At 41.0% G+C, this 7390-nt stretch overlaps 1 pseudogene; it reads right to left on the reverse strand.

Moving 5' to 3' along the window:
* Positions 1-5852: 5852 nt before the first annotated feature.
* On the reverse strand, positions 5853-5968 carry LOC148360365 (U2 spliceosomal RNA; annotated as a pseudogene).
* Positions 5969-7390: the final 1422 nt, after the last annotated feature.

A 7390-nucleotide genomic window follows, 5' to 3' on the forward strand; every position in this document is an offset into this window, starting at 1 on the left:
AATTCTTTAAAAATCAATTACCCTCGTTGACAATTACAGGCTTCTCGAATATTTTCAAGCGGGACAACTTTCACAATTAGCGGTCGACTAAATTTGCACGAAAATATCGATCGGATTTCATACCTGTCGCGCTCCAGGGCTCCATGCCCTTACAAATGTCGTATTTTCCCTTACCAAATCCCAAAATCACTGCTATAAAAGAGATCTGCATGGAGGAATGGGCCAAAATACCATCAACAGTGTGCGAAAAGCTCGAGAAGAGTTGAATAATTGTTGTCGTGTTTCTGCCATCAAAAGGTACATAACAAAGTATTGAGATTAACTTTCGGTATTTCGGGATTTCCCGTAAAATAAAAGGCTTGTGTGTGCACGTCACGCGTTTGGGTCCTTTTTCCGGTTGTAGTTCTTTACAAAATTTGGTTTTGAAACATTCAGAATCAAAGCAAAATAATATATTAGGTTCCAGTTTTAGGCGCGCTGTTTGATAGCATGCATTGGGAAATGCAATAAGGCTAGATCAGGGTTTGTTTATTTTGTTTTTAGAAAAAAGTAAATAAAAATAAATGATAACAAAACAGCATGTAGAAGTGGAGCCCATCCCAGCCATCTCCGGGCAGTGGGTAGGGGACACCCTGAACTGGTTGCCAGCCAATCACAGGGCACACAGGGACGGACATTCACACCTAGGGACAATTTGGACCGGCCAATTCACCTGACATGCATGTTTTTGGAACGTGGGAGGAAACCGGAGTACACAGGGAGAACATACAAACTCCGCACAGGAAGTCTGGAGCTGGATTTGAACCCACAACAGGTTCCCATGACATGAAATGTGCCGCACAAGCGCTAACCACTGCGCCGCCGTGCTTTGAATTTGCAAACCTTAAATCAGGGGTGTCAAACTCATTTTAACTCGGGGGCCACACGATAGAACAAACATTCCCTTGGGGGCCGGACAAGTAGAATAAAGAGAAAGAAAAATAGATAAATAAATAAGAGAAAGAGGGAGGGGAAAGGAGAGAGGGCGAGACAAAGAAAGAGAGGGAGTGAGCGTGAAACAAAAGAGATAAGAAAATAAGTCGTGAGAGAGGGGGAAAGAAAGGGAGAGGAAGAAAGAAATCCAAAGAGAAACAGAAAGACAGAAGGAGAGAAAAGAGAAAAAAAGTGCGGAGGGTAGGAAGAGAGAAAGAGAAAAGAGAGGAAAGGAAAACAGGAAGTTGGAGCAAAAGAAGTTAAAAAGACACAGGGAGAGAAAGAAACAAAGAGCAACAAAGGAAGAGAAAAAGAGAGACACAGAGAGTGAAAGAGACTGAGACACAGAGTGGGAGTAAAGGGGTGGAAAAGAGAGAGAGAAAGAGAGAGAGAGAGGGAGAGAGAGAGAGGGGAAGAAATACAAGTACAGTGTCTTTGTTCGAGGCATCTTTCTTTGGCAACATTAAGTTGACATATTTCAACCTGCAGCTTGTTTTTTTCTCTTGCGCTTCTCTGAGTGTTGTCTCGCGGGCCGGATTCCATCCCTTAGCGGGCCTGATCTGGCCCGCTGGCCGCCTCTTTGACACCTGTGCTTTAAATGATGTTTTCTCTTTTTTGGGGGGAATAATGTCTAATCATTCAGCAGGAATTCAAGATTTTGTTTGTTTTTCTAACTGGGCTAGACGGATAACAGTGACAACCAATGTTCATTGTAATTTTCTTTACGGGTCTGAGCGTTCACACAAAGTGGGTGAGCAATGCTTGAAACGACAGTGAGCAACAGCAATCCCAAGTGTGGCAACTAAATCATTATGAAACATGTCCAAAACTTAACATCAAGTTATATTTTGCTGAGTTTCCGGCAATACAAAATTATTTTTCACTTTTGAATGAATTGACTCATGTACGATTTTTTAGTAGGAGTACGATGTTGGCAACAAGATCGACTTGGTATAATTGGAAATTATTTGAATGAGACACAATTTTTTTTCTTCTTTTTCCCGTTTTTTTTCAATTTTTATTTCTATTTTCGAAATCTCATTGTGTTTATTTTTTCCTGGCCTCAACTTTTTTCTTTTTGTTCTCTATTTCCTTTTTTTCCCTTTGTTTCTTTCTTTTCTTTTTTTCCTTCTTTTTTCTCTTCCTCTTGTTTCTTTTTTTCTCAGCTTTCCACTACTTTTTCATTTTGGTATTTTTTTGTTCTATTTCCCCCATTTTTAAGTCATTTTGTGCACAATTTTACATAATATTTGGTCGTGTAGGGATGAAAGAAGCAAAATCAACGTGAAAAGCTGTTTAGGACCCGAAAGAGCCGGTTCCTTTTAGGTGAGCCGAGCCGAAGAAGCCGGTTCTCGAAAAACTCACCTGACTTTACTCAACTTCGTTCGATTTCGACCTTGACTTCCAAAGACCGCATTTAGAACACAAGGTCAGTGGAACACGTGTATTTTTACCTTCATGCACTGTAACTTTGACTTAATTTGCTTCTTAATTAGCGATTTCGAGCCCTCATTTTTGTGCGTGGAAGAGCTCTGGGTAGTGCGCAATTGCGTACACACGCAGCTTAGAGGGAACATTGGTTCCAACATCCCCTGATCTATTCACCAGAAACCACCAGTGACAAATTTGACTTTCTGACTGTAATCATGATCACGTCCACAGGGTTGGGTAGGGTTACTTTAACTGGATTACTTTCAATTACTTTTGGATAACTCCAATAGCAAATATGCTAATGAAAGACAAAATAAATTAAATATAAATCAAATGATGACTCACTACACGTGGTAAGCTTTCTCTTCTGGCTTTGATCTCTTTTATCTCCGGCAAAACGAACATAAAATGCCACAGAAACAAAATGAAAATACATTCAAACAGCTTGCCAACATCATTTTTGCCGTTCCGTGTATTCCGTTACTCCCCAAGCCTGCAAAAAATTGAGTCATTTTATTCATATTTACTTTATTTTGTCTTTTATTAGCATATTTGGTATTGGAGTCATCCAAAAGTAATTGAAAGTAATGCAGTTAAAGTAACCCTACCCAACCCTGACTATATCCACAAAAAAATGTTTTAAAACTCCAGTGCCATCAAGAGCAGGTAACCATCTGACAGCTTTTGCTGTGGGCACGGTCCTTAAATATTGGTGTTTACTGCTTCCTTTAAATTTATTAGAGTCAGGTGCAGGTGATGAGAAGCAGGCGTAGTGTCCTCCTGTTTGTCTGTATGTACTATATCCAGGGTTGGGTAGGGTTACTTTAACTGGATTACTTTCAATGACTTTTTGATTACTCCAATGCTAACTATGCCAATAAAAGACAAAATAAACTAAATATAAATAAAATGATGACTCACAACTCCTGGTAAGCTTTCTCTCCTGGCTTTGATATATTTGATCCAAAAGTAATTGAAAGTAATCCAGTTCAAGTAACCCTACCCAACCCTGCACGTCCATGCGTTGGACGATTCACGACTGGCTCTCGGTCCCTCTCGAGTCCCCGACCGGGCGCCGCGATGCCCCTAAGCGCGTCAATCGCGACTCGGCACGGGAAGCGGGACGAGCGACCTCGTTCCGAGGTCGGAGATACGAACGAGGTCAGGAAGGAATCGGCCTCAGTGCTCATCCTTACAAACTTTTAACGAACCGAAGACAACTTGGCATCCTCACATTTGTAAGCGCTTTTTTTTTTTTACCCGCGCCGCTTCCTTCGACAAAAGCCTGGCAATCCAGTTCCATTTTCCCCAAGAAACCGTGTCAATAAATCCCAGTCGGCTCTTTCACTTTCCAGTGTGATAAAAAGCGGGCGGTGAATAAAAATCAATTTGTGTTTTCTTGGCAAACGTTTGCCGGCTTCTCTCCCGAGCGCAATCTGCTGGAATCTTTTAACATCAATTGGGGTGGCCTCGTCTGGAACGTGAACAGATTCCACGAAAATGACTAGACCCTACTCGTTTCACGTGAAAAATAGACCTTTTTTTTCGTATGGCTGGTTTAGGGGGGAAAAAAAAAATCCCTCTTCTGCATCATGCTTTTGACTCATTTTGGGTTCAAAATGTTAAATAGAATACAATAGAATAGAATACAGTGGGACCTCGCTAAATAACTGGGTCTAAAAAAATAATAATAAAAAAGAAATATATATATATATATATATATATATATATATATATATATATATATATATATATATATATATATATATATATATATATATATATATATTCAGCACGGCGGCGCAGTGGTTAGCGCTTGTGCGGCACAGTGGGAACCTGTCGTGGGTTCAAATCCAGCTCCAGACTTTCTGTGCGGAGTTTGTATGTTCTCCCCGTGCTTGCGTGGGTTTCCTCCGGGCACTCCGGTTTCCTCCCACATTCCAAAAACATACATTTCAGGTGAATTGGCCGGTCCAAATTGTCCCTAGGTGTGAATGAGCGAATGAGTTGTCTGTCCCTGTGTGCCCTGCGATTGGCTGGCAACCAGTTCAGGGTGTCCACTGCCCGATGATTGCTGGGATGGGCTTCAGCCCCCCCGCGACCCTAATGAGGATAAGCGGTACGGCTGATGAGAGATATATATAATATATATATATATATATATATATATATATATATATATATATATATATATATATATATGTTTTTTTTTTCGGGTTTAAAAAAATAATAAAAAAAATAATAAAATTATTATTAGTATTATTTTTTATTTTTTTATTTTAGAAGGGGCGTCGCTACTTCGCAGATTTTCACTTTTTGCGGTTGGCCTTGCACCCCATTAATCGGGTCTGAAAAAATGATAATCAAAAAAAAAAAAAAAAAAAAAAAAAATATTTTTTTTTGGAAGGTGCGCCGCTACTTCGCGGATTTTCACTTATCGCATGTGAAAATTTCAAAGCCATGCACCTAATGGACACAGCCAATCACGTACCTCCTTCATATTTCAATAGCAAAATAATGTTTCCCTTTACAAACTCTAATAGTGATTCGCATCCCCGTGACTCCATTATTTTAAGTTTTTTTCTCATTATTGATATACTTTTTCATCTTTTAAAAAACAATTTTTTTACCAATCGATCAAACTAAAGTAAATCAAATTAAAAAAGCCAATCAAATCCGATTAAACTCCTCTGAACGGCAAAGGGAGAGTAAATCCAGTTTTGACCTCTAAACTCCAGTGACCTTGAGAACCTGTTTCCACTTTCTGTGATGAAGTCTACTTTAATTCTATACTGATGCAATTCCTCACTCAATATACTGATTGCTTTATTACTTTAAAATAGTCCAGCCTTTTTCTTCTGATTCCAATAAGGATTATACTGCAATAGCTCCTTCCTGGCCAGATTACCGTAAATTATGGACTATAGAGCGCACCTGATTATAAGCCGCACCCAACACTTTTTTGGATGATTCGCCACTTTTGCACTTACACAAACCGCACCCATGTTATTATTCTATATTGTTATTGTTCTATATTCGTTATAAATTATCAATTATCGGTCAAATCATAATTCACTACAGAGCCACGGGCCGAGACATTTGCTCTCAGCCAAGAGGCCGAGTCAAGGTCATAGCCTCAGAGCCATGCAGCGATCAGTGCGAAAGCGGAGGTACTGCAATACCGGGCCGATGCGTGGAGTGGACAGAGCGGGGGGAAGGGATTTTGTAAGGGTTATTGCTCTATATTCGTTATCAATTATCCATTATCGGTCAATTCATAACTGGGGGGGGGGGATTTGTTAAGGGTTATTGTTCTATCTTCGTTATTCATTATCCATTATCTGTTATCGGTCAGTTCATAACACGCTACAAAGCCTAGGAGCCGGGACACTTACTCTCAGCCAAAAGGCCAAGCTAAGGTCCTAGCCCTAAAGCCTTGCTGCGATCATTGCGAATGCACCGTTCCCGGAGGTACTGCAATACCGGGCCGATGCGTGGAGTGGACAGAGCAAGCTCTTATTCCATCTCTGGATTGCAAAAATCAAACAGTTGAAGGCCAAGCTAAGGACTTAGCATCAAAGCCTTGCTAGCCCAGACCAGGCTGTAGAACCACAGTAGGCATCATAAACTGAAAATGATACCCGTATTTAACGGATGAGGCAGACTTGTAAAGTCCCGGTCCCGTTGAAAGTAATCCAAGGAAACAAAATGTATATTTCCAAAGTTAAGGGTGGGAAAAATATATATCCACTATTGTCCGCTGCGACAACAGACAGATCTACCGGTAACTCAGATTTACCCCAATTCCCATCAGCCCGCGTTTGTTCCGCTCCTTCTTTATGATTCGTCCGTAGAACACATAACAGAATAAATCTCTAAAATAAATACATTACAAAAATATACAGTTGCAAATACATATTATACATGGTTACACATATTTACTAAGAAAGACGGTACACCGAGAGAGTTTTCAAAGCTTTAATAATAATAATATACCTTTCATCCCAATTCGTGCCTGTGAAGGGTAGCAAAACGCTACTAGCAACACGCTAGCGACACAGTAAACTGTTCTGTTAAAAAAAAGCACCCTGTAATTGTGAAAATTCACGGAAGATCGTCCTCAACTTTCTGGTGGCCGTTAGAAAAATTCCATAAATTGGCCGCTTCTCCGAATAAGCCGCAGGGCTGAACATTTAGGAAAAAAGTAGCGGCTTATAGTCCGGAAATTACGGTAATACTAAACGTATAATCCCCCCCGACGATGGGATTGTCTTCAAACGTCCGTAAAAATGAACGTAAGAACGTCGGAAATTCTTAACTTCTGCCATCCCGGGCATACATTTTCATATATTAGCATGTCCTCCATTTCCCAAGATCAATTGCCAAGGATTGTTCTATTTCCACTCTGAAGACCAGGAAGTGTGATCTGGCCTCAGGCCATAACGCGCCAATTTTGCGCGGGCGGTTGGGCTAGCGCGCTAACGGGAGGCGCGCTCGGGGCGAAAAACATTGGCAAGGTCTCGGCCATTAGGAAGGAGCTCGCGACATCGCATTTAGCCAGCTTTTTACACCTCGCGCGGCCATAACACTTCAAAACTGGAAGGTGCTCACGGGCCAAGCTCCATGAATTCACGTAAGAAATATAAATAAAGCAACAGAGAGTCAAATGTAGACGGATATTTCCGTCTCATCGGGATACAGTGAGGCCCTGGGGTGTAGCTTTCTCTGCCTTAGGGCATTTTCACTTTACAGTGTGGAATAAGGCCCCTTTTACGGCATGTTTTGTGCATTGTGGTGGACCCAAACCCAGGGAGCAGGGAACATGGCAAGATGATAGTTATTTAGTCACAAACTAATCTAAAAAACTGTCATGATTGGTTCCTATGACTCTTTTTTAACCCCCAGCGTCCAAGAAGAAGCTGTCAGACCGTCTGTGAACCTATGCTTTGAGCTAGGCAAGCTCTGTACCTTCCGACATTCTCCTGCC

The sequence above is a fragment of the Urocampus carinirostris genome, chromosome 9 (genome assembly GCF_059441175.1).
Source record: "Urocampus carinirostris isolate Australia breed hairy pipefish chromosome 9, RoL_Ucar_1.0, whole genome shotgun sequence".
Taxonomy (NCBI): Eukaryota; Metazoa; Chordata; class Actinopteri; order Syngnathiformes; family Syngnathidae; genus Urocampus; species Urocampus carinirostris.